Below are 26,432 nucleotides of genomic sequence, written 5' to 3'. Positions count from 1 at the left end.
CACCGTTTTGCATGTGGAGAAGCGCGAGTGTGGAAACAGGAACTGTGCCTCCTCTGTGGGGGGAGGGGTCCCTGAGGAAGTGAAGCTGGGAACTGAACTGATGCCTTTGGGCCCCCATGGAGAGCCTGTCTCCTTAGAGGGGGTGTTAAGCATTCAGTAGTGGAGTCTTACTTCTTCCAGAAACTTCTGCACATTGACTCTTACAGGTCTTGGGGTCCACAGGAAGTGGGGAGCTCCCAATGAGGAGACGTTGGCACTTGGAGGGCAGGGAGCAGAGCTCTACCACACAGATACCCTTGGGGCCGCGCACTCGGCAGGAGCAAAAGCGGCGCTTGTTGATTGGCCAGTTTCAGTCTTACCAGGGCCGTACTGGGAGCAACGTTAGGTGAGGATGGAGGGAGGGGCCCATGGCTTGGCTGACTGCAGACCCTAATCCTCAGTGGCTAACCCCCCAGAAGAGGGGGAGATGCTGCGCCTGACTCACTGGGTGAGTTCGGGCCTCAGTTTCCCTATCTTTGAAATGGGGAGGGGAGCCTGGGCTGAGCGAGTCGCTGGCCCTCCCAAGTTCTTGGGAGCGTGGAGGGATCCAGCGTGGTGAGGAAGCGGCGGGGGCGCCCCCCAAGCCTGCGTGGCGGCGCGCGCACGAGCGCAGGGGGCGGCGCGGCCCCGCGGCGGGGAGGAGCGGGAGCGCGCGCGCGGGCCCGCACAGGCGGTGGCGGAACAGAGAGCGGGCGAGCGGGCGGCCGCGGCGCCGCCAACTCGTGTGGGACCCACTGCTCCCGCCTGTCGCCCGCGGTCCCGCGCGCGTCCTCCCGCCGGCAGCCGAGCCCGCCCCGCGCTGGTGAGTGGCCTGGGGCCGGGACCTGGCTGGGTCGGCCCGGGCCCGGGGAAGGGGCGGGCGCCGGGCCGTGGGCCGTCACCCACACTCGGGCGAGGGCGGCGCGCGTGCCGGCGCGCGCCCGGGCTCCGCGGGGCAGAGCGGGCGGGTGTGCGCGCGTGAGGTGGGGGCGCGTGTGAACGTGCGAGCCTGTGTGTCCATGGCCGTGCGTCCAGGCGTGCGCGGGTGGCGTGTCCGTCTGCCCCCAGGCAGTGTTCGCAGGAGTGTGTGTCGGTGCTTTAGGCAGAGTTGGTGCGCGTGCACATGGGAGTGCCTGGCTTGTATGGTTTGGAGGGAATGAGTTGGGGGAGGGGGGCATGGCTCCCACTGATCCATTTACTGCTTCCTACGTGCCAAGGAATGTGCCGAGTGCTTCATCTGAGATCTCGTTTTTGTGACCGAGTATATGTGGATTCCGGGAGTACACGTGTGTGACCGTTCACAAGTGATTTGTGCAGGTATTCATGAGCCTGTGAGAACAAAAGTGTGCATGTATGGATGTGTGTAATTAGTGTACAGGAATGTGCGAATATGTTTATTATGAAGGCTGAGGGTGCTGGTTTGCACCCACCAGGACTATTGTGTGATGTCCCACCGCTGGTCCTGATGCCAGGGAGTCCACAGAGAGAAGCAGGCCTGGTGTGGGCACCTAGTGGATGCCAGGCCTTGTTTGGTGAATGAGGGGCCAGAGGTTAAACCCACAGAGCCTGGCTGGGTCTGGCAGAGGAGGTGGCCTCAGAGCCCATCCTTGGCAGCGTCGCTGCCAGACCCTCTGTGGGACTCCAGGAGGAACAGACTGGGCCGGGCTGTGGTGGGCCTAACACTATGGGACCTGTGTCCAATTCTTCCCAGATAGCCTTCTGGGTCCCCTGCCCTTGTTCTTGCCCCTCTCTGGCCCTGGCAAAGTTTAACCTTTTCCCTAGGCCTGAGGAGGAGGGAGAGAGGGGGGTGCTGACCCTGGGGAGACCAGGGGTCCAGAGACACTTGTCTGGGTCTGGGTGTCCGTCTGCTTACTTTGCTAAGTAGGTAGCTAGCTATTCCTCTGATTTATTTGTATCTAGCCTGGGCCTCCAAGAGCCCCTCAGACAGTAACAGATGGATCACAGCAGGCTTGGGACATGTCTTCCAAGGTCTGTTCTCACAGTTTTGACCGACAGTTCTTTTGTGCTTTATAAGTGTTGAAAATCTCTACGGTTGAAAGTCTTAATTGCTTTAAGGCAAACTTTAGAAACTCTGGAACTCCCTAGTTTCTCTGAATTGTCAGAATTCAGCCTGCTTTTCTGAGCAGAAAATGTCGTCTCAGGCGCTGGGTGTATGTGCAGGGAACCTGGGAGGCACATTCGAAAACCACGGCGTTAATGGAAGAAGAATTTCATTGAAAGGGCTGCAGAGCGGCTGGAAGTGCCTGTTCCCAACGCAGCAGCTTACCGAGTGAACTTTGGACGTCTTCTTGTAGCAAACAAAACCTGGAAGGAAACAAAAAAGACCCACATTCTTTTTCTTTTTTGTCTTAAAAAATGAAAAAAACACCTTCTGGGTTTGCTGGAAATGCTGCCTCCCCTTCCCCCATCAAGGCTGGGCCCTCCCTCGATCCCCCACCCCCAAATAAAATATGCCTGTGGGGAGCTGTGGATGAGTCACTCCCTGGCAGAGAGCCCCACGGGCAAACATTTGGGAAGGTTCTTGCCTAACTTCCCAGAAGAAAGGCCCAGGATTTAAAATGGTCCCTGTGGTTTGTCAGCCCCTGCGTCCTGTCTGCTTCAAAAATGGCTACAGAGTAGTTTCTATCTCCACAAACTAAAGTCTCAGACTTAAGCCTAGGTTGGTCTGGATTTAGGGCTGTTCAAGTTTTAAGAAAAGGAGCCCCTAGCTTTGCCAAATGGCACTTTTGGTGGCTCTGAGCAAGGCAGGAGTAGGAAAAGGGGAAGGAAAGTGACATTTATGGAGCACCCACTGTGTGCCCATAATCCTCCCAGTAGTCATGCTGCAGAGAATGGCTCTTGGTTTTATCTCCACAAGGACACTGAGACTCAGAGAAGTCAAGCCATATCCTGGGACCACTAAGGGGAGGTAAAAGCGGAATCCTATCACCTGCCTGACTTCACACCCATCCTTTTTCCAGTATTAGGAGTGTGACGTTTGCCTTCCAGAGGTGCGCAGACTGGGTGCTGAGTGCTTTAACACACATCCACTCATGTAATTTTCACTGTGAGCTAGGTGGTTATTATCTCCATTTTACAGATGAGAAAACTGAGGCTCAGGGAGATGAAATGCTGTTCATCATTTTATGAAAGTAGCACTACTACTAATGGCCACTGTTTGTTTATTGAGGGCATACCATGTGCCTGCCAGGGTACTTTTAGTACCTTTATTTCACCCAATCCATTCACCAACACTGTGAGATGGGAACTTGTCATGATGCCCATTCTACAGATGAGAAGCCTGGGGCACAAACAAATAATGTGCTGAAGATCATGTGCTACTATGCGGTTGACCCCGGATTCGAACCTACCTTGGCTGAGCAGAGCCCATAGTCTTTCTCCCACTGAACCTAGAAAGAGACAGTCGCTGTGTGCAGTGTCTGACCCGGGGCTAAGGTCCAGGGCTGTTTTCCTGGTCATAGAGAGGATGAAGACACAGGAGGTTAAATAACTTGGGCAGGGTCATAAACTAGCAGATGGCAAAGTCAGGATCCACCTCTGATTCCAGAGTTCAAGTTCGTAACCTTCAGCCAGGTCTGTCTGCCTTTGTCCTGCTTTTCTCCTGAAAAAACAAGTGCGTTAAGTCACGTCAGGTTCCTGCCCTGCTCTTGGTAGGCTCCAGCCCTCTGGGAGAGGTCTTCCTGAAGGCTGCCCTCCTTCTTTGTCCCCTGTTGCCTCTCTGGGGTAGGTGACCAACGCCCAGGGCCAGAGCTGTCGGATAGAAAGGGCTACAGTTCACATTTTTCTTTTCTAAGTGCCAAAGATTGCTTTCGGAAGGGACGTGTCAAAACAATTGTCAGAAAGAGAAGACTGTTCCCTTCCTCTTTTCCGGTCAGACCGAGCAAGGGAGTTAGAGGGTGGAGAATGGAGGGCCCTGGTGAGTCATGCGAGATTAAAGTCAGGTTGGCACCTCCAGGCTCTCGTGGGAAAGAAGCAAGCTGAGACACTGCCCTCTGGAAGGGCCCAGCCTTCTGACCCCTGATGGCGGAGAGTTACCTCCAAGGGGCAGGACTCTCAGTTCTGAACCGGATCATTCCCACACAGGCTTCTTGTCACTTACCATTTCAGTCCCACGCCTGTCTCTCTTCCCCGTTCGTTTCCATTTATATCGCGGTTTATGCTACACCGTACTGGAAAGGAATGTGTGTGAGGACCGGTGCAGCTTGGGGGAGGTGTGTGTCCGTTAGTGTCCTTTGGTGTTGAAAGGAAAAGGTATTTTTCTCCCTTCCCAGTATGTTCTGCAGATTGATGAACATTTGCAAATTGCTTTGAGATGCGTTAATTTAAGGTGTGAAATAATAGATCTTGAGCGAAGGCTCAGCCACATTTCTGGCATTGATGGATTTCTCTCCCGTCTGGCCTGTGATTTGGAGAGGTAAAAATAGTCCTTGTTTCTACATTTTTATCTTTTTTTCCCCCTGACGTCATTCTTAGGAAGCAGCGGGCACATGCCGTGGACCTTTCCTTGGCCATCACCTCAGATGGCAGCCAGCACATGGAGCTCCGGGGAACTAGAGGCTCCTGGGGTGCGGCAGTCCTCTGAGGTGGTCTGGGTACCCTCTGAGTGTCTGTGGAATTGCTGTGATACGAGCAGGTGGCCAGTAGCCAGGCTTGGCCAGCGACCCTCAGTGGCTTTTTGGTATTTGGCCATCTTCTCATTTCTGACCCTTGGGTAATGACAAGGTAGCTTTTTGGAAAAATGTTAGTTTAAAAAGAAAATAATCAGGCCATTGGCTTCACTCGTTCCGTTGAAGCTGGGTGACATACACAGGCCCTTCCTTTGCCTGAAACTGAATTAGACCAACAGCCTTCTCAGACGCGACTCCCAGACAGGAGCTGACATTAGCACAGATTGGCTGGTGGTGTAATTTCCTGTGACGTTTACACTGGGGACTTGAACTAGCATTTTGACATCTGTCCCTCTAACAGGACTTGCTTGTGTGGAAACAGACCCCCACACACAGCCTCTGCCACTGTCTCCAATTCTGGATTTTTCCACGGCAACTTCTCTGGTGGTCTGGTGGCAAAGGACCGGCCTTCTAGCCAGGCCTTCTTGGCCTCCACCAGCAGGATCACCGCACCCCTCCAAACCCGCAGTGGTGGGGCTCTGTCTGGGGGGCGAGTGAGGGGCCAACAGAACTGAAAGGTGGCTGCACAGCCGGATCTGAAATGCATTCAGTTCCAGCGGCCCTGATCCACTCGGAGCCATTCTTTCTTTCTCTGAGACATCTGCATGATGGTGACCTCATAGCAAAGAAAAGGGGGCTTTATGTAGGAAATCCACAGAGTGTGAAGGAATTCGGACCAGGGAAAGGGGAGGGAAGCTGCCATTCAGAGCCTGCATTTTCCCGGAGTTGTTTAACCTTCACACTTCAAAACCGGGCTGGGGGAGGGGGCGTGCTTGACCCTAGTGCACGGAGGGCCATTTAAGGAGAACTTCCTGAGCTGAGGCTACTGGATTGAGCCCCTCGGACCTTTTCTCACCGCAGGTGTGCAGCGGGGTTGGAATTTGTCCCCAAATCCTGCCCTCTCTGTTCCCTGTGTCCCCAACGTCTTTGAAACTGGAGTACTTTACAAACGACCTTCAGCTGTGATCGGTCCAAGCTGCGGATGAGGAATTCAGTTGGCTCACAATCCAGAAAAGAAAACGGAAACTGAGGCCCAGAGAGGGGAAGGCACTCACCCACAATTACACTTAAAAACTGGAGCCTTGGCGCCAGACCTACCACTCATGAGCAAGTCGTTCGCCTCGTAGAGCCTCAGTTTGCTTATCTGGAAAGCAGGGACAGTATTATGACCTTGTAAAGTCTGTGGGGACGACCAAAGGAAATGATGCATGTACAGTGCTCAGCATGTGGGTAGCATCTTGTAAGTGCCTGCCACTCACTCCCCAGATTTTATGCAAGACATCGTAGAGAGTATTTAGGTACTAAGGACCTGCCCAGGGTCACACGATCGTCTCTTTGTCAAGAGCATTTCAGTGCCCCTGCATATTGAGGTCCTAAATGAGGCAGAAAGGGGTTTCAGGAGGGCCCCTCTCCACATGCCACTGAAGCACTTTCCTATGATCAGTGACCCTCAAAATTGACAGGGAAGACACAGCAGCAGTTTGGAAAGAGGCAAGATTTAAATGTCAGGTGGCCCTGGGCATCTTCTGAAAATTTTTAGAAATCAGTACTTTTTGTTCCTCTCCCCTCACCCCCTGCAGGGCAAGAAGAGTGAGCCTGATACTGTTTTTGGTGCGTCCTCTCTGAGTTGGAGGGTCTCGGGAGGCTCCCAGAGCCGTGCCAACCACAGTGCGTCATTAAGCAAGGCAGATGTCGCGTTAGTTATTTACACAGCCCCAACCCCATCAGAGGTCTGTGCTGACAGCAGCGGCTGTCGGAGACCGAGGCGGGGCAGGCAGCTCTTGGTCAGAAGTGAGCTAGTGGCCCTCTCCCCACAGAGGCCTAAGGGAGTCCAGGCGTGTTTGGTGCGGACTAAGCCATTTGGGTTTCCCTCCAACTGACTTGTTTTCCCTGAGGGAGAGGTGAGACCCTCCTCCCGAGGAAGTGGCCGCCCCTCCTGAGGCAGCTTCTGCGGGAATTTGCCCTCCAGGGTACGTGTGGTGAGGGGAGAACACCAGTGGCTCGGGAGATCTTTGGGTCCAATGCCTGCTGGTCACCCCCCAGCGGTCACCTCTGGTGAGGGCTTCATGTGTGCACAGCCTCCACTTCCTCATCAGGAAAATGGGCCAGTAACATCCGGCTCGAGGCTCTTGGTTCTAGGACACTGTTCGTGGTGACTTGCCGTACAACTCCACCTTTAGGATTAGAATTCTGAGAAGAAAGGACCTGGGATTGGAGCCTTCCCTGAAAAGCCACTATGAATGAGGGGCGTGAGTTCCAGGATGGGAGGTGCGGGGGGACCCACGCCTGCCTTCAGCCACAGCACTCCCCCTGTTACCTGTTTTACATGAGGAGGTTTTGCACAAGAGTCATTTTAAGAAAAGGCTCTTATATGAAATATCCAGAATCCATAGATTCCTAGAGACAAGAGAGCAAATTGGTGGGTCTCAGGGGCTGGGGGAGGGGAGCAACCGCTTACTGGGTGGACACAGGGACTCCTTCTGGGACAATGAAAATGTTTCAGAGCTAGATAGAGGTGGCAGTTGCACAACGTTGTGAATGTGCTCAGTGCCACTGATTGTTTACTTTAAAACAGTTAATTCTGTGTTATGTGGAAGGAAGAATTGTAAGAAAAGGTTCTGATGCTTAAAACAAAAGCATGAAAGCCTCTCACTTTACAGGTGGGGAAACTGAAGCCCAGAGAGACTGTCCCTATCCTGGGGTCTCCTGTGATGTCTGTGGCTGCTCTGTAGCTTTAGTTGATCACCCTGCAGCTTTCAGGCCAAGGCTCTGGGGTGGTGTCTGGTCCTGGGCTGTGGGTGAAAAGTTTGATGCAGAAACACAGACTGCTCAGTGTTGTGTGGGTTGAGTGGACTCTATTTTGTAACAGATACGTCCATGCTGGCTGGCATGTGGCTGTTCAGTTCACTCATTCATTCAAGAAACATGTCCCAACATTCTGGGTCAGGCATTGTGCCGGGAACAGGCCCAGAGGCCCTCTAACAACCCCAGCCCTGGACCCGGCCCCAGCTGGTGGGGACACAAGTTGTATCTCGACTCCCTTGCAGGTAATTTTAAGTAAGGATCTTTCAGGACTCACTCTCTGGGGAAGTAAGAGGACTTCCAGGAGAGAGGGGCATCTGAGCCAGAGATCTGAGGTGTGCTCGGCAGGGTGTCAGGAGGCCCGAGACCTAAGAAGGCAGAAGTGAAGGGCAAGAAGATCACAGAGCAAGTGGACGTGTGGGGCTGTGGGCTGGGGTGTGGGCAGACCCCAAGCAGTGTGAAGCCAGGGACCTCCTGCCACTTCCTTGGCCTTTGATTCTTTCCTTAAATGGGCCCTTTGTCAGCACTTACCATGTGGTACATTCTATTCTAACCCTCCATGGACTCATTCACCCTCCCAGCAATTCTATGACGTAAGTATGCCCGTTTTATGGACAAAGAAACAGAAACAGAATTGAGGATATATGGTGCTTTGATACATTAGCATGAGTGCTGTGAGGAACGTGCACACGGGGGCCTGGTCTAAAGAGTCAGGGGGCAGAGGCTGCCGTCTGATGTGCTCGTTAGGTGGGTTGTGAGTCAGTGGCCAGGCCCAGGGCCTGGAAGAGGGCATCCTAGGCACCTGGAGGGAACAGCATGTGCCAAGCTACCATGCTAGGAGCACAGAACATTTGTCTGGTCTAAGAGGAGGCCAGGGGCTCAGCCACAGAAAACAGGCATATGGTGGAAGAGAAGGCTGCTGAGGCCCTCCCGGACCCCGATGAGAGCAGTGGGGCCCCTGCGCCTGCTGCAGCCTCGCTTCTCAACAGTGTCCCCGTCACTCACTCTGCTTCAGCCCGGCAGCCTCCTTACTTTTCCTCAAACATGCCAAGCATTCTCTGAGCTCAGGGCTTTTGCCCTTGCTGTCCCTTCTTCCTGAAATCCTTCCCCCAAATTCCCATGACTTGTTCCTAGCCTTCTTTCAGGACACCGCAAAAGTCACTGCTCCCAAGAGATCCCACCATACCCACGCTCTCAAAACGAGTCCCTTCCCCTTCCCCTCCATTCCCTGGCCTGGCTTTATTTTTCTTCAGGGCCCTTCCCTTTCCCTGACACCGTATGTCTGGTAATCTGCCTCCCAGACTAGAACCTGAACTCCATGACGGTAAGACTTGGTCTCTGGACCACAGCTGTGTCCTCCGTGCCCAGCACTGTGCCTGGCTCATAGTGGAAAATTTTAAGTGGGCAAGTGGCCGGATCCTTGGAGAATGTTTATATGAAGTTACTGAATCTGTTAGCAAACTTTGCCCCTCCCAGTGGGCAGTGAAGGGCCAAGTCGTGCTTGCCTGACTTCTCTGTGCAGAGGAGGTTTCTCAGAGAAAGGCTCCTCCTCAAATTGTCCCAAGTAGGAGGAACTTAAGTCCAGAGGCAGGGCTGTACCTCCCAGGGCTAGAGGCTCCACCCTTGCCCCTTTTCTTCACAGGCTGCTTCTGAATGTCTGTATAGGAGGGGCTTTGGGTTGGAATGGGCAAATGCCTTGTCTTAAAGTGCGTTTTCTATCAAGCACACTTCTTTTTCTGGAGGGCATATCTTCGGGGGTTGCTTAAGGAAGGGGCTAAACTTTCACAAGCCACTTCTAGGCCCAGACATTGCTGTGTAGCAAATAAGCAGGACCCCGGATTCCACCCAGCCCAGAAAACGGGGACTCCCAGGTTGAAAGGAAATGCTTCCCTAGTTGGTGGACCACTGGGCACCACATGGCAGATAGACAGGGACCCCACTCCATGCGTTTGGCTGGTCCAGCTGAGTCCGGATGGATGTAGTTACTCCAGGATCTCAAGTGGGAACTTGGCGAGCCTGCCTCGGTGGGGTGCATTTCCTTTGTTTGTCTCCCCCAGGAATTTTAGTGGCCTTTTGTGTTTGTGTTTGTTTCAAATGTCAGTCTCCTTAGCTAACCCAAGAGGAACTGGGACTGGATTTTTGTCTGTGTAGAGGCTGGGGACCAGGGTGGGTGCTGCCTGCTCTTGACGGTGACAGCATGGCATTTGGGAACCACACGCAAGAAAATACTTTTACTCCAAGCTAGCAACTTTGGTTGGGGCCTACTTCTGTGATATCCCAGCTCTTCAGACGTCGGTCATCTATAGGTTAGGCACATGAAGGCCACAGTTTTCAAACTCGCAAAAGGGCAGTGGTCTGTGAAAGCATTCTAGTGACATTTGGGGACAGGAGAGGCGGTTTGGAAGATGCTGTTTGGTCGCCGGTGTGTGAGAAGTTCCCGGATGCTCGAATGGCTTAGGGGAGGTGGCATCCTTGAAACTGCACTGTGCTGAAAATTCCGGGACATATGGTCACTGTGATGTGCTAATGTTAGCAGTTGAGATATTTAATTACCCAGAAAAGCTCCTTTGCCTACCCACTACGGGTTACTGGAGAGCCTTTATTTCTCAGGAGGAGGGTCTTACACAGTGCGATAGGACCAGAAGACAGGAATCATTATCTTTCATTAATTTGTTAGCTAATTAAGTGATTTATCTGGTCATGCGTTTATTCCTGCAATTGCCATTCATCCAGCAACATTCCCTGGTCCCGCTCCCTGCCTGGCCTGGCGCTGGGCAATGGGGAGAGAATGAAACAGGAGGGTAAATATTACTCAGTCCATGTCGGGTGCAGCACACTGGGTGGTGCTTTAGGCTGCAGATGAATTAATTCATTTCCCAGTGGATGTTCACTGAGCACCTACTATGCTCAGACCCGTGGAGATGCAGAAATGAAAATGATACAGCTCCTAGTGGTTTGAACCCCTGCCCCATTCTGATGGGGTCTTTTGGTCCGTGTCCCTCTGCTTTCTGTGATAAACATGGCCAGCCACCGTGCACAGGCCACATGACCATGTCCCCGGCATGAACCAAAAACAATCCAGATGCCCACGAACTGACGTGAGAACAAGGCATCCCCTTCACACGTCGCATCTCAGTTCAGCGTCTTGCCACCACCCAGCATTTTGAGACAGAATGTGAGATCTCGTGGTTGGCTAAATACATAAATATTTTATGTCTCGATATTCTGAAAACGCAGCCCAAATGCGCAGAACTGCAGCACATCAGTGCTATAGATCATATGTTATAATAATCTGATGACATGTTGTTTAAATATTTATGGACGGATGCGACATGACAATGGGGGAGAGAGCAGTCTCTGAGCAGAGTCCTGGCAGATGCTGGAAAGGAGGGAGCCGATTCGCGGATCCCAGGAAGCACCACGCGATGCTCAGTTTTCTGAGTTGATGTTTTGGGGTTTCGTGACAATGGCAATGGCTGACATTTATTGAGCACCTTCTGTATGCTGTACCCTTCACTGACATCATTTCCTTTAATCACCACCGCAACCTCTCGAGGATGGGACTCTTGTTAACCCCAAGTTACAGATGAAAAGCTGAAGCTCAGGGCAGGTCTGATGGGCCCCAAATCCCACAGATGGGGGGGTGGCCCAGGATCAAACCCAGAGTGGCCCCACTCCGCAGTCTGAGTTCTTACTCACTGTGTATTCTGCTCTATGGGTGATGATTCAGATCAGAAAAGCCACCACTGCCACCTGCTTGACCCCTTGCTTGGAACTAACTGGTCTTCCTAAGTCACAGAAACGACGTCTGCAAAATGTCAGGTGGGAGTAGAAACCACAAGGAACAAATATCTAACCCAGAGGGGCGATTGTGTGACAGCAGAGCCATCGTGGCCCCAAAAGGAGTTCGCCCCAAGCTAGTGGCCTGTGCCCCAGCCTTGCCTGTGTTGTACCATCTCCCTGCAGTGTATCCAGGGCTGGGGATACTCAGACACAGTGGCCACTTCAGGCTCCAGCACCCCACCTTACAGATGAGGGGCTCCTGCGTCCCCCAGAGTCGACTCCGAAGTCCCTGCCTTCCGAGGTCCCTGCCTTCCGAGGTCCCTGCCTTCCGAGGTCCCTGCCTTCCCAAGCAGCCTGAGTGTACCAGGCAGAGTAGCTGTGCCCTTCATGCTCTCCCTGATGCTCTGCTGGACTGTTTCCCCCCACCTGACGCTGCTACCCCAGTCCTGCCCATTTATCACGCCGCTGAGTCCTGGTTGATTGTCACATCTCCAGCCCCGGAAACTAGGCCTGGCCCACAAGATAGAATAAATGACCAACCATAGGGGTTCAAAGAACAAGACCCGTGGGCAGGGGAGGCCTGAGTTCTAAGAAGCCGCTGGGGGGGAGGGGGTGTGACTGTTTCAGCCCAGTACAGGGTGGAAATGCAGGTCCGTTTGTTCAAAAAGTAGGGAAAAGGGGTTTTCCTTCCCTTCGCTATCTCTCCGCCTGTCATTTTTTTAATTAGCTATTTAATGCCACGCTCCCTTGGGCACAGGGACACTCATGGGGCAACTGCAGACCTTAGAAGGTACCTGGCGCCCCCACCCTGCAGCTGGGTGTGAGGTCGCCTGACCCTAACCCTCCCCACGCCTGCACTGGTGCCCCTGCCGAGGATGGAGGGCGGCAGAGCTTACTGGAGTGGGGTGGGGGGAGCGAGCAGCTGAGAACCTGCCCTGGGGAAGGCCGGCCACGTGCGAGCCGGGGCTCCAGCTGCCAGCACAGGCTCCATCGTTCCACCAGACTTCACTTGAAAGTTTGAGGACAGAGTGAGGACCTTCAAGACAGTGACCACAAACCATGAAACCCCAAGCACGGGGCTCCCTTCTGAGGGTGACTACACTGGTCACTTGCACGTGAAGTTGGCCCTGACAGGAGGGCTGTGCCTCCTCCTAGCAACACCTACATTTCACAGAGCGCACGGCCCCTGTATCCGGCCTCTCCATGGGCTCGGAGCCAGATCTTATTTGAAGGAAACGTGCTGCTGAAGCACTGTCTGCAGACCACTGGCCCAGGATGTGACCACCGTCAGCCGGTCTCCCTCCTCACCCAGGCCCTCGTGCCAAGGACACGCCATGAGCATGGGCCTCCTTGGAAATGCCCTTCTGGTTCAACCCCTCACGTCGTTGCCGGATGTTACTGCATTGACAGACCCATCCCCTCTGACTTCCCGTCCTTGAGTGACAAGGGTCAGAAATCAAATGACAAGGTAGCTGACCTGTTCGCTTGGGAAGAATGCCAAGCAGGTGGTTCCCTGGAGATCACAGAGGGCGGGGGGCTCGGATTCCACCAGCCACCCACGCTGTTCCCAGCCCTGAAATTGGGAGTCCAGCAGCCACCGGATGTGGATGTCTGGCTACTCTGGAAAACACAATGAGGGAGGCTCTGGAGAGTCAGCTGTGCTTGTTATTTGATAACTGCTGTGCCTCAGGGACCTGGCCAAGGGCTCTATCTGGGTTAATCCTCACAACTTTGGGCTGACCCCATTTTTCAGATGAGGATAACTGAGGTTCAGAGAATGAAGCCACTGGTCCAAAGATACAAGCCAGAGTGTGAAAACTGAGATTTGAACCCAGGCCTGAGTGACCCCCCAAACCAGTGCCCTTTGCACAATCCCAGGCATGGCTAGGTGGCTAGGGTCACTGCCTGGCTGAGCCTTCTGCCCCCACTGTCTGCTGCACGTGCATGGGGACAGGACAGGAGCCAGAGTTCAGCCGCTGCCTCTGAGCAATCACCCTTCTTGGCAGGGAGCAGTCCCGAGCCTCCAGGTCCAGCTGTACTCCTCCAACGTCCAGCCGGCCCTGTGGCCACGCTCAGGCCTGGAGATGGAGGAGGCAGTGAGGTGAGACACACCTGGATTCGCGTCACACTTCTACCTTTTGCTCACCTGTCCCCTTGACTTGTCACTTCCCACTGAGGCCCTCAGTTTTCTCACTTGCAAAGTGAGGGGCATTCTCAGTTCCTGCCTGGGGGCAGTTTTCATGATCAGTAAGTTACGCATGAGCACCACAGGCATTCAGCAACTGGCGGCCCTTATTGTGCTGGTAATAAATGACACTGTGTGGAGTGAGGATTGCAGCTTGGTGGCACCCTGGTGCTCAGGAGCACCTCCCCACACTGGGACACATTGGAAATCACAGCCCAGAGCCGCCCTCCCCAAGGCAGTCATCCCCTCCCTGCTTTGCTTGCTCATTCATGCAGTGGAGGGGCACTGTTCTGGATGCATGATGAACAGAGGCCACAGGCTGGAGCTGGCGCTCTGGCGGGAGGGCGATCGTAAGCCAGAGGGAATAAAGTGTGTTCAGTGTCGCTGGTGAGAGTGTTGCAGACAGATGGACTGGGATGTGGCGTGAGCGGGCACCGCTGTCTCGGGCTGCCTGTTGGAGTGATGCCCCCCCCCCACCCGTGTCTTTCTTCCCTCCAGGGGCAGTTGCTGGGGATTTCACATGTGCCTGTTGTTAAAGGCCCCAGCTCTTCCAAGGGGCCTGGGACGGCCTCCTCGGGCTTCCTTTGCCTCAGGTGTGTTTGAGAAAGTGGTTTCCCCAGTGTGAATGGGGAAGTTTTTCTCAGGTTCTCCCAAGACTCAGCTGCTCACTCGCAAGGCTGCTGGTCACCAGAGCCAACTGGGAAGTCCCTGGCCACCTATAATCACTCCTCTCAGTGACCCTGTGACCAGGTTCTATTAGTCCTAGACCAGGAAAGGGAAGCTGAGCGAGGGCTGGGTCATTTGTTCAAGGGCGCACATTAGGTTTGTCGCCGAGCCAGGTTTATGAACCCAGGCCTTCAGCTCCCAGAGCACGCAGCCTAAACCAACCTGCTCCAGTGTGAATGGATGTTTTTGTTTTTCTAAACATCAAAAAGTCCACAGGTTCTGCTCACAGAGCCTATGCTGAACAAGCACCTACTATGTGTCAGGGTGGTACTGGATATTGTGGGAGGGTGTGGCTGAGAAGAACAGAAAGACCGTGGGTGCTAAAATTGGCCTGAGAAGTGACCATTTCCCACGTGAGCTGAGTTGCTCCAGGGTTGTGAGGTGGGTGGGGTTAGCCCGCCTTGGAGGTGAGGAGGCTGAGGCTCAGAGAGGCCCCACAGCTTGCCAGGGTCACACAGCCCCGGGCAGCCTGATTCCACCTCAGCTGTCTCTGTGACAGCTTTGACCTCCACCCTCATTTTGCGTTTGGACAAACTGAAGCCTAAAGAACAGTTTGGCAGCTTGGTCCCGAATTAGAGAGAAAGGTGGGCCCTTTTCGTAATTGTGGAGATGGACTCCCATTCCACAGTGAAGGTGCCTTCGAGATGGTTCTCAGGGGAGGAGAAGACTTGCCAAGTGAGTGTGTGATGAGGGCCTTTGGGTGTGTGACTGGGAGGGGCTGTGTCAGGGTTTCCTCCTGGGACTGACGCAAGAGCCATAGGGTTATATGGCATCTGGACAGACGAGCCTCTTAAAAGAAAATATTCCCAAAGCCATCCCATCCCACCGTTGGCAAACAGTCCCTAAACGGCAAAGAAATGGCCGCATTCACAAAATGGTGAGCTGGCGTTCAGGCCCATTTATTTAAACCCTGAGTCTACAAGGCTAAAGACCGGCTTGCCGCCCGCTGCAGCAGGGGAGCGTAATCTTCAGGGTTTTCTTCCCATTACGGTTTTTTTTTGTTGTATATTTGTAAAATGAGGCTTCTGCTGGCAAAAGCAGGTTTTAGCGAGTGTGGCAGCTCTTTCAAGACCTAATAAGGCCCCAAAGGAGGGTGTGTTCCATCCACACTTCCCTCCCCCCCGGGGTGGCGGCTCTGCTGGCCTCCTGTGTACACTTTGGGCACCTCGTACCATCCGTCTTGCTTCCCATTAACAGAATTACCGTCATCACTTCTGCAGGATGAGATGGGCCCTTTGGAACTGCCTTGGGGACAGAGGCAGGAGCAGCCGCCAAGCAGTTTTGCTTAGAGGGGAAAGAAAAAAAAATGAGAGACAGAGAAAAACCAAACTCTTACAGATGGATGGTTCCTTGGGCCTAAGGAGCCTGGGCCAAGGAGGAAAGGGGGCAGCGGGGCGGGTACAATCTCACTTCTTGCTCAAATCCCTGAGAGCGCTCTGGGACACCTACCTCTTGGAGGAGAGTGGACAGGGCATGTGATGGCCCCATTCCTGACACTCCTGAAGAGGGCTTGTCATGTGTGCAGTGAAAGGAGAGGCCCTTTGGATTCAGAGGCAGGGAAGGAGGGGGACCCAGCATTTATGGGGCACTCACATATGCCTGGCACAGTGTCAGCTGCTTTGAGTTTGTCTTGGGAGTGGGTGTCTTTGGCCCGTTTTTCAGATGAAACAGCAGAAACCCAGAGAGTCTCCAAATTCGCTTAGGATCACATAGCTCCTAAGTGGAAGCTCTGAGGTTGGTTTGTTTTCCTGGGCTGCCCTCTGAGAATGGAGAGCCCCTCCTCGAGGCTCTGGGAAGTCACAGAGCGAGGACTCCAGTCCAGATGCCTGTCACTAACCTGCCCCTGCCACCCACCTTCGATGATCAGTAGGATTTAGCCAGGTGGAGAGGGCATGCCAGAGGGAGTACACAGTGTGTGCAGGGGCCCAGAGGTGCGAAGCAGCAGGCGCAGGAAACAAAGAGGCCCTGTGGAGTTGATGTGGCGAATGGCAGGTGTCCCCTGGGACTGGGGTCAGGCAGGTAAGGAGGCCTTGGATGCTACGCTCAGGAGTGATGACTTTATCTGGGAGCCTTGAAGGTTGATGAGGAAGAGGCATGTAGACAGCTAGGTGCCTTAGGAAGGTCATTCTGGTGGCGTGTGTGGAACCTGGTTTGGCGAGGGTGGGGTTCATGCCAGGAGACAGAGGCTGGCGAGGACGCCCCGGTGTGGACACCTGTGTGGCGTCCCCCAGAGCCTCTTGGCGCCCGTGCGGCTGCAGTTCAACCCAGAAAGAACCTTTGGCTTTCTCCCACCCCCACCCACCGGCCCTTTCCTGCTGGGTGTCAGAGCGGGAGGCCCCTCACCTCAGCACCCTCAGCCGCTCTCCCAGATTTCCTGTGACAAAGCCGACGTCTACCACTCACTGGGGACAGTGTGAGAGTAAGTGATAAAATATGTAAAGCTTGCAGCACTGCTTTGGGAAGGGAAAAAAGTGCCACAGATGTGTTATTTCCCTAAATCCGGATTTTGCAGTCATTTTTCCTTCCCCGTCAGGGAAGCTGTTTTGACTCCCAGGGATGAGAGAAGCCCGAGTTAATGGGGGTACATCAGCTGGCCGGCCATTCAAGTGTCTGCTCGGATACCTTTATGCCCCCATTTCCAGGCCGGCTCATTAATCCGCAAGAGCCCGGGTTCTGACGCGCTTCCTGGGGAGCGAGCTGTGTTGTCACTGTGATTGTCACTGTTCTTCCCCCCTGATTGATTGATTGATTGAGTGATCTGGAGATGTCAGAGGCAAAGCCGTGAAAACGAGCAGCTCACAGTTTTTGTGTCTGTCTGTGGCAGGTGGTTTGTGTTGCGGGGGGTGCAGGGGTCATAGTTGCCCCCCAGCCCACCGGGATTTGCCTGTCTTGAGCTGAGGTGTGGCACGCAGCAAGGGGGAGGGGCTCACAGTGCCAGGTTTGGTATGTGGCAGTGTGGTGGGCAGGCAGCACCCCACGGATGAGCTGGCTGTTCACAGACTTCGTCCAGACATCGTTTTCCATGGAGGCCAGGTTCTCAGGAGGGTGAGCCCAGGCCAGCCCACAGCCCCCTGCCCACCCTGTAACAGAGCCAGGGAAGGCCAGGGAGGTTATAGAGGAGCCTGGGTTCCGCGTGCCCACAGGCTTAGCCCCGCGCCTCCACCCTGGCCCACCACAGGGCCTGCCTAGGGCCCCTCATTTGCACAGTGTGACCCGCTCCTTGTCTCTGTTTCCCGCACAGCACTTTTTGCTGTTCACGACAGCTTTTTCTTCACCCACATCTCAGGGCACAGGGCCTTCTCTGCCTTGTGCCTGAGACAGTGCTTGGCTCCGTGAGCCCCTCAAGAAATGCTTGATGGATGATGATAGAATGAATGAGCCCCCGTTTCCTTTAAAAGGAAACTGAGGCCCACAGAGCACAGGCCCTGGAGGTTGGAGCCAGCTAGGGCCCCTCTCACAGACTGACTTTTGGGCTGGAACCCCAGGTGTGCCTGTCTGTGACCCCGCAGGTCCACACTGCCCAGAGAAACTTCCAGTCCACACTTGTGGCTTTGGATCGGCTCAGAAAAAAGCGTGTCCTGTGACTGCTCCAGGAATCTGGGCATTTAGCCCAGAAAAGAGTGTGTTTCCTGGCTTCCTAAGAACTGGGGCCCACCCTGCCCCTGGCCTGGGCGTGCAGAGCGGGAGGGAGGGAGCGATGGACTCTGGCCCTGGAAGGCAAGGGCATTAGACCTTATCATCAGAGGGTTGCTGCCCTGCACCCGAGACTGTCCCGACAAGACCACCCCTACACGGCCATGCGCCTGAGCACTCCAGGCTAAAGTCCCTCAGCGCCTGGGGCCCCCTCTGAGATGGGATCAGTGCTCTAGAGCTACTAGAAAAGAAGCATTCCTCGTGCTCAGACAAATCTTTATCCCTGGGCTGGCTCTCCCAGCACACCTCACCACTTACCGCAAGGCAGGTGTGGGTGTGACATCCACGAAGCTCAGGGTGACCCGCTTCTGGTGGGTTATCGGGCTGCCAGGGCCAGATGTTTCGAACGCCAGGCATCTGGCCTCTCCCTCCGAGCTGGCGCGGGTTTATGAGGTGTCTTTGAAGGGAGCTGGAGTCATCCGCCGCGATGTCTGCACATTGTGTAATTTCACAATTTGGTTTTCTTTTCAGAAGAAGGGTCAGTGCTTCTCTCTCCCTCTCCTGCCTTTCATTTTTTCTTTCTTTGCCTCCTGCCCCCTCCCTCAGGCTGGGAGATCACCCAGTCCTCAGGGAATTAACTGGAATTACCCACCAGGTAACTGGAATATACTGGTAAAATTTTCGAGATGGACAAAAACCTCTTTCGTGTACTCAGAGGAGCATGGAGGGGCCAGTCTTGCTTCTTCTCAGCCAGGATTGAAAAAAATCACCCAGCAGGGCACAGCAGCTTGAGTTTGCTGGTTCCCAGGTGCCAGGCCCAGGCCCAGCCCCAGGGTTGTGTGAGAGTCTCACCGATCCATGGTGAACGGAGAAAACTTCAGGACAGGCCTGACATCGGCCACTTTCTTATGTCAGGTGTCCTTCAAATGCAGGATGGTGATAATAGATGGAAATTTGTATCCAGAAAAAGTTAGCGACTTTATATTGGTCTTCAGAACCTGAGGGAAGCTTGGCGGGCCTGTGAAATCCCCAGGGCTCGGAACCCCCGATTCACTTCCTCTGTCACCCCAGAAGCAGGAGTCAAACCTGAGGGAGTCCTCAGTGAAGTGTGCAGCCGCCCTTGTAGGCTGGCGGCTCCGGGTGGGCTAGGAGACGATCAGATTCCTAGGGCCAACTTAGCAAGGTACCACAAACTGCTTGGCTTAAAACAACAGAAATTTATTCTCTCACAGCCCTGGAGGCCAGAAGTCCATACTCAAGATGTCAGTGGGGTGGGTTCCCCCAGGACGCTCTGAGGGATCCTGTTCCAGGCCTCTCTCCCAGTCTCTGGTGGCTGCCAGCAACCCTTGGCGTCGCTTGGCTGGTAGATACAACACTCCCCTCTGTGCCTCTGTTGTCACATGGGCTTCTTCCTGTGTCTCTATGTCCAAGTTTCCTTCTTATAAAGACGCCAGTCATTGGATTCGGGCCACCCTAATCCTGTATGACCTCATCTTACCTTCATTACATCTGCAAAGACCTTATTTTCCAATAAGGCTACATTCCCAGGTTTCAGGTAGACTTGAGTTTTATAGGAACACTCTTCAACCCAGTGCAGGGACCCCATAGGTGAGGAGAAAGGCCTGTCTGGGTAGGGTGTCACCAAGCATTAGGATACTGGAGTTTCTATGGCCATTTAAGTTGGGTCAGAGCGGTTCCCAGGAGATGAGGCTGGCATGTGAGCAGCACAGTTGCATCAGGCATGCTCTGTGCCGGGCACGGGGCTGGGGCTGAACAGGACAGACCAGGGGACCCAAGGCGCTAGCTAACGTTCCTGTGCAGGAGACAGATGCTCACAAGGACCCAAGTCCAGGGAGGGAGAGCCGTCACCTCACAGGCCAGGTCTGAATAGACCCAAAGACTCAGGGAGCTGATCTGGTGAGGGCGCTCTGACTCCACTGCCTGCGCTCGGTGCCATAGACTTGTTTACATGCTGCCAAAGACGAGTGGATCGGTACACGTTAGCACGCTTTTCTTAAATGCAGGCCATCAGCATTTCGTCCTTTGGCGGCAGCGGCCAGGACAGCTGAGGGCTGAGAACCTTCAACACTTGGCACAAGCAGCCCCTCCCATAATGACAGGACCCCGCCATTCCGGTGACTCCTGCCAGTGCATTTTCCACCTGCTTTGTGGATAAAGGGCAGGAAGGAGGGAAAGTCCCAGGCTCTTTCTGTCCCCCAGGGACCCTTATCTATTTTGGCAAAGGCTCTGTGGTCAGAGGTGTCTGGATTAGCATCCTAGCCCCAACACCTCCTAGCCAGTGATCTTGAGTAAGCAGGACCCAGGGCCTCTCTGAGCCTCACTTCTCTCCTGTGGAATAGGAGTCATGATTCCAACCCTGACCATCTCAGAAGAACTAGGGGACGGCTGAGGAGTTAGAGCTTGTAACTGTGATCCTCACACATAGTAGGTGCTCGATAAATGCTCACAGAATAAGAGAGTATCTTGGAACCTGGAATGTGGCTCCCCTGAGGTTTGGCCCCAGCATGGTCCTTTGAGAGGGAGGTTCTGTAGGCATTTCCTTCCTCCCGTCTGTGGGCAGGGTGGCCGGGTCATGTGTATGCATATAGCATTGATGGAGGAAAGGTGCTGCTAAACTGCGTCTGGGGCTTTCATTCATCACATGACCCACTGAGTAAAACTATACGTAGGCTTGGTACAGGGGGAAGCAGAGTAGTGCACTGGAGGGGAATCTGGAGAGCTGAGTTCTGGCCCTGGCTTTGCACCCTTTGCCAGCCCTGTGTGCACATGCTCAGGGCACCCTGTCGGTCCTACTGAGCAACCTTCCCCTCTGCAGACCTGAGCCCACTGCTGTCATTGGGGCCTCTATCCCACAGGTAGTGCCGGGCTTGCCTAGCTTTCAGACGTCTGCACATGCTGTGCCCTCTGCCTGGGGTGCCCTCTGCTTTCACCGCTGTTGATTGAGTGAACAAATGTCCTCAAACACATCACTCCTCTGCCCTGAGCCTCAAATATCGGTTGTAGACTGGTGGATTCCTCAGGGCCTTTCTGAGGTCTCCAGTGAGACTTGAAACCTCAAATGAATGGATTCAGGGTTTCTCCTGCTCCCAGGAATTGCGTGTTTAATGATTGTCTGCCATTGACTCGACAATATGAACGAAGCCTAGGGGGTTTTCTGAGTGCTCAGCATATTCCCAGTGAATGGATTTCAGTGTCTTTGAACAGGCAGGACTGAGGCAGCCTCGTGGAGCTGTTCTAACTGCAGGTGGGCCAACTCTTCCCCACCTGTCCCTCGGCTGCAATTCTTTCCGGGCCCGTGGGGGGCTGAATATGTGCGTCCAGGGCCTGATGCACCTGCCCACAGAACTCTCTGTGCTTCCCTGTCTGCCCAGAGCTCCTCTTAGTGGTGTAGACAGCAGGTTCCACTGGCGCTCATCCCCCACTTTCTACTCCCCAGGCTGGCACCAGATTTCAAACCCCCCCTCTGCCAAATGTGCACGACTGAGCCTCAGTTTTCTCATCTGCAAAATGGAAATAGTACCACCCACCTTGAGGAAGTGGCAGGTGGAACCAAATACGTGGTACAGTGCGTGGCATGGGGTGGGGGCACGTGTTATGGGGGCTGCTCTTAGCATGAGTACTCCTTACTCTAGAGATCAGAGTGGAACAGAGATCAGCAGTCTGTGTTAAAGCCAAAAAATGTCTGTTGTCTGAAGAATTTTGCTTGGAAGACAAGCCCAGGTTTTGGGTCAGAACCGTATCCCCTCAGCAGTGTCACGAGCATCCAGGCATATTTTCTAGGCTTGGTGACCACCCAAGCCTTTGAACCTTCCACGTGGACGTTCCCAGGGTAGGCTTTCGGGGATCTCTTGCACAGCTGGGCTGCATGTCACGCTTTGGTAGCATCTTTTCCACAGAGCAGGCCCTGCCTGGCTATGAAGAGATGATTTTTTTCTCTCTTTCTTGGACGCCTGAATGGCAGTCTCCCTCCCACGGTCCCAGAGGCAGACCTAAGTAAAAACTCCAAAATGGACATCAGAGCAGGGCCATCCATCCCTGCTCGGACTCGTGGCTCCCAGCAAGGCTCAAAGAGATGGGTCGATGGCTGCTGTGACCTGGGACTCTCCCGAGGGTCTCCCGGCTGTGGTTATAAAGGCTGCTGAACAAACCAAAGAAATCAGTTCACAGAAAAGGCAACAGCTTGGAGCAGCAGCCAGAGTTGAGGAGGATGGTTCTGTGTCTCCAGAAACAGGCCTGCTCTCAGCCAAGCCACAGACGCAAAGCCCTGGTGAGCAGGAAGGACACTAGGGACGAGGGATCAGCCTGCCGCAGGCTGGAGGGCCTTGTGGCTCAGCGTGAGCTGGACCCACACTACCTAGCTTCAAATCCCAGCTCTCCCACCTATACTAGACAGTGTGCCTGACCTTTCTATGCCTCAGTTTTCCCCTCTGTGAAATGGAGATAATAGTGTACTGTGAGGAGGAAGGAGGATTACATCACTTACGTGCATTAGAGTGAAGCTTGATGTGCAGTAAATTAAAAAGGAATAAGCTGAGGCCCAGAGAGGGCAAAGGACTCATCTGTGGTCACCCAGAAAGCCACTGGGGGCGGCCAGGCTCATGTTCCTTTCCTTTCTCCCTCTTCCCCCTCAGTCAAGACTTTTTCAGCTCTGCCTTTTGCAAAGGAAATCATGTGACCCTTCAGCCAGCGAGAGTTCAGACTGCACAGAATTTCGGGAACCTCTTTGGGCCTGCCGGGGGCCTTGCTGCACTTCCATTCAGCTGCTAGTTCTTTTATTTTTCCTCCCTTTTTTTTCTTTTAAATCTCTAGAGGGTCCTTCCTTTCCTATCTCCAAAAATAGAAAAATTAACCTTTGGAGACCTAGGTCCCTGCTGTGTAGGCCCCCGAACCACCCTCCTCCCTTTCTGGGCCTCATTTGTGAAATGAAAAGGTCCCTGCCCCCAGCCTGAAATTGCTTTGAGGACAGGCGAACTGAGAGGTGCCACCCGGAACACAGGTCTGTGTTGACTGCCGGGCAAGTGCTGACTCAACAAAAGTGGGTGACGCATCCTTCTAGGAAGTGAGGTGAAACCCACCAGAAATGCTGCCCGCTTCCTCCTACCTCCGAGTTTCAAAGGTTATTTGAGTCATCAGAGTTGTCTACACTTTTCTTGCTCTCCTGTTTCAGACACTGTTCATGTCTATAGGTCTCCTCGGTGTCAGAACTGAGGGGTTGGTGGTTTCCTGATCTCTGCTGGGTACCCCAGCCATGAGCTCGGGAGGCTGCCAGCCTAGGTAGGAATCCCAGCTCCCAGGCTATGGACACCAGCCCTCTGAGCGTCAGTCCCCTCATCTGTGAAATGGGTGGATGAGCCCTGCCAGCAGGGTGATATGTATGGCAAGCTCAAAATAAGTGGGTAGGAGTCTTGCCCCAGCTCACTCCCCTCTTCCTTCCTGACCAAGAGGCCCTGGCTCACCTGGGATCCAGCTGGGGCACAGTAGGTGTTGATATGCCTGCAGCCTTCCTGACTGTGGGAGACAGAGAGACACTTGGCCACACCGGGAAGCCTGGAGACAGACCCTTGCCCATCAGGGCCAACAGCTTCCTGAATGTAGCCCTCTCAGCCTTTTGATGGGAAACCAAGGGCCCAGAAGGGAAAGGGCCTGGAGCAGGGAGGCCATGGAGCCAAGACTAAAACCCAGGATCCTAGACCAAGAGTCTTCTTTCCTCCAGGCCCTCCTGTCCTCTCTGTGTAGGTTCACTTTCAGGTCAGCCTGACATCATTGGGGGGCCAGCCTGGCTGGGTCTGGGAAGTCAGAGATGGGTGCCATGGTGGGCCTGCTACCCCCCTGGCAGAGGCCTTGGGCAAGTCATACCCACCCTGAGCCCCGTTTCCTCATCTCAAAAATGGGCGTATTTCCTGCTCTGCCCACCTCTCAGAATTATCATGAGGCTTTGTAAGACAATGAGAGTAAAAACTTCTCTGCAGACGACCAAGAACTAAGAACTGTTCCAACGTGAAGAATCTGGTATTTGTCATCCCCTGGGGCATTTCTGTATCCCTGTAACTCAGACAGTGCCTGGTACAGAGTAAGTGCCCAGTGAGTGTTGAATGAGTGAATGACAGTAGTTTATCATTTATTAAGCACCTGCTACGTACCAAGCATCACCCAGGCAACTTTCCGTAAGGTTCTGTAACATCACAACCACCCCAGCAGCTCAAGTATGTCCCCATTTTACAGATAAGAAAGCTGAGGCTCAAAAAGTGCAACTTCCCTAAGGCCACACAGCAAGTGGTTGAGGAAGTCAGGTTTCACTTGTTACTCTAAAGTCCATGTGTCCTTCCAGGTGCTCAGATGGTCCCCTAGGTCACCTCTCCCCAGGGTCTGCTGGTACGTGTTAACGAACAATTCCCAGGGAAGAGGGGCCGGTGGAGGAGGGATTTGTACAAAGCTCTCATTTGTAGCATTTGCCAGTTTCCATGGTGCAAATATTCCTACTGGGCCTGATTTCAGGCAACCAGCCCTCTCCCACCAGAGCTCCTGGCGCTCCCTGGGGTCTCAGTACCACAGAAAGACTTGGGAGGGAGGGATGGGACCTGAAGACGGATCTACAACCCCTCGACTGGAATATTAAGGTCTGCCAGCCCCGCTGTGTGCGATATTCCTGCCAGGCCCGGAGCAGAGCCCTGTAAACGCTGGGATATAATGGACAATAAAAGTCGCCAGAAAATAGTGGGTCTCCTAGGACCCCTGTCATCCTTGCCACACGCTGCCTACCGGAAATTCAGGCCCTGTGATCATGAGGCACGATCGTCATGTAAATATATAGGGTCTCTCGCCAGCCGTGGGCCAAGATTTATTTTGTTGAGACAGTGGGGGGAGGGGAAGACAGCTCAGGCTCACCGTCCCTGCCACTTCTTGAGATGCTCAGCCATCACTTCCCAGCAGCCGGAGCCCGTGTGGCCTCTCCTGTCATCCCCTGAAAGCAGCTTCCTTAGAGGGCGTGGACACCTCCTGCCATGTCCCCAGGCCCAAGGGCCTGGTTGGCCACGAGATTGGGGTCCCCTGGAGAATGAGGACCAGACTTACTGTAACAGCTGATTTGCCCAGCAGGTTGCCAGAAATATTTGTTGCAGGGATATTGCTGTTGAGTGAGCACTGGATTTTTATAATGATAATGGTAATCTTAATAGTAGCAGCGGCCACATCTATTGAGCTCTTGTATATACTGTGGCCCACAGACCGAGCCTCACTCAGCCCTGCAGGTATTGTGGTGGAGGTTCATGGTGACTCAGAGGCCCTGCGAGTCCACCTATGGAGGGGACTGGGTGCCACCTGTACCCCTCAGCACAGCTCTGCCCTCTCTTCTGTGTCCCAGGTGGACAGCAGGGAGTGACTGACATCAAACGTGTGTGCATGTGAGGGCACGGAGGCTGGTCAGAGTAAACTTGGACTTCTGCAAGGTTCTGGCCACCTCGGGCCCGGGAGGCAGAGGAAGGCTCCATGGGGCTGGCTCATGGCATGAATCTGTGCTTTCCCTGGGTGCTGCGCCCTGTCCTGGGCCAAGCACATGTGCCCCTCAGAGGCGCTTCTCTGCCGTGGAGGGAATTCCTCTCCAGCAGACAAGAGGCTGGAAGCAAAAGAAAAACAGTTCAGGCAGAAAGTGCCCAACTCAAGGGCCTGACCAGCCCATCTGGAGTCTCCTCCATGAGTCGAGGCTGGTGCTGCCATGTAGCTGGGTCACGGAGGACAGTCCCTGAGGACTACCACACGCACCAGGGCCTCGGTGGGGGTCTGCCTGAAAGCCTGTGGATGGCTGGCCTGGGCCCAGCCTCGGCCACCCCAGGGGCTGGCTCCTTGCATATACCCGACAGTTGTGCCTGGCTGGAGGGAGAGGTGTGCTGGCAGGTGGCCAAGCCCTGGTGCCAACTCTGTATGTCCTCTGGGGCCTCAGCTGCTATATGCCTGTACCAGTCCCAGGGGTTGAGCTACAGATGGGGTGCGAGGGGGTGACTTGCCCAGGGTATTGGTGGCTCTTGTTCTGGAGGAGGCCCGGGCTGGCCATGGGAGCTCTTTTTGGAGATGGAGGGCTCTGCTGGCCTGGAGCTTTCCCTGACTTCCTCCCACATGCCTGCAGGTTCACCTGCCTCCATGCCTGTGACCCGGCCATGTCCACCCCAGAATTCCCTTCCCCTCTGGTCCGAATGCTGCCCATCCCTCTCAGCCATCTCAAACTCCGCCTGTTGTGAGAAGCTGGCCGTGACCTGGCCTGGCCTGAGGTGGGAGTCGGTCAGTTCTTTTCCCGGAGGCACTCTTCCCTGGCCTGTGGATGGGTATCTGTCCCTGTGTCCCAGGGCTCTCTCCTGCAGACCCTGTAAGGGCAAGGGGTTTCCATCTGTGTCCTGGAGTCACCAGTTATCAGCACAGGCCCTGCACGGAGAAAGCTGTGGGAAGGACACATGGGAGGAAGGGAAGGTGGAAATACTCTGAGCCCCCGTTCCTAGATCCACTCCTTGTTTTGGAGAGCCTGGGCCCCAGTAAGGATGTAATAATCACACAGTAGCTCTATTAATGGGGTGCCTGTTATGTGCCAG

General features: G+C 54.2%; 1 protein-coding gene across 3 annotated transcripts in view; it reads left to right on the top strand.

Moving 5' to 3' along the window:
* Nucleotides 1–356: 356 nt before the first annotated feature.
* NEK6 (NIMA related kinase 6) overlaps nt 357–26,432 on the top strand; it is a 69,120-nt gene continuing 43,044 nt past the window's right edge. Inside the window, exon 1 of one of the 3 annotated variants that reach the window (XM_081150950.1) lies at nt 357–385. The gene's annotated coding sequence lies outside the window, so the exon portion shown is untranslated. Of the gene's footprint in view, nt 488–696; nt 842–26,432 lie in introns of those variants that run through there. The other 2 variants (XM_081150949.1, XM_081150951.1) reach the window with 2 other exon arrangements.

The sequence above is a fragment of the Miniopterus schreibersii genome (genome assembly GCF_964146895.1).
Source record: "Miniopterus schreibersii genome assembly, chromosome: 11".
Lineage (NCBI taxonomy): Eukaryota > Metazoa > Chordata > Mammalia > Chiroptera > Miniopteridae > Miniopterus > Miniopterus schreibersii.
The sequence above is the reverse complement of the archived record's forward strand: the minus strand, read 5'-3'. Positions and strand labels throughout refer to the sequence as shown.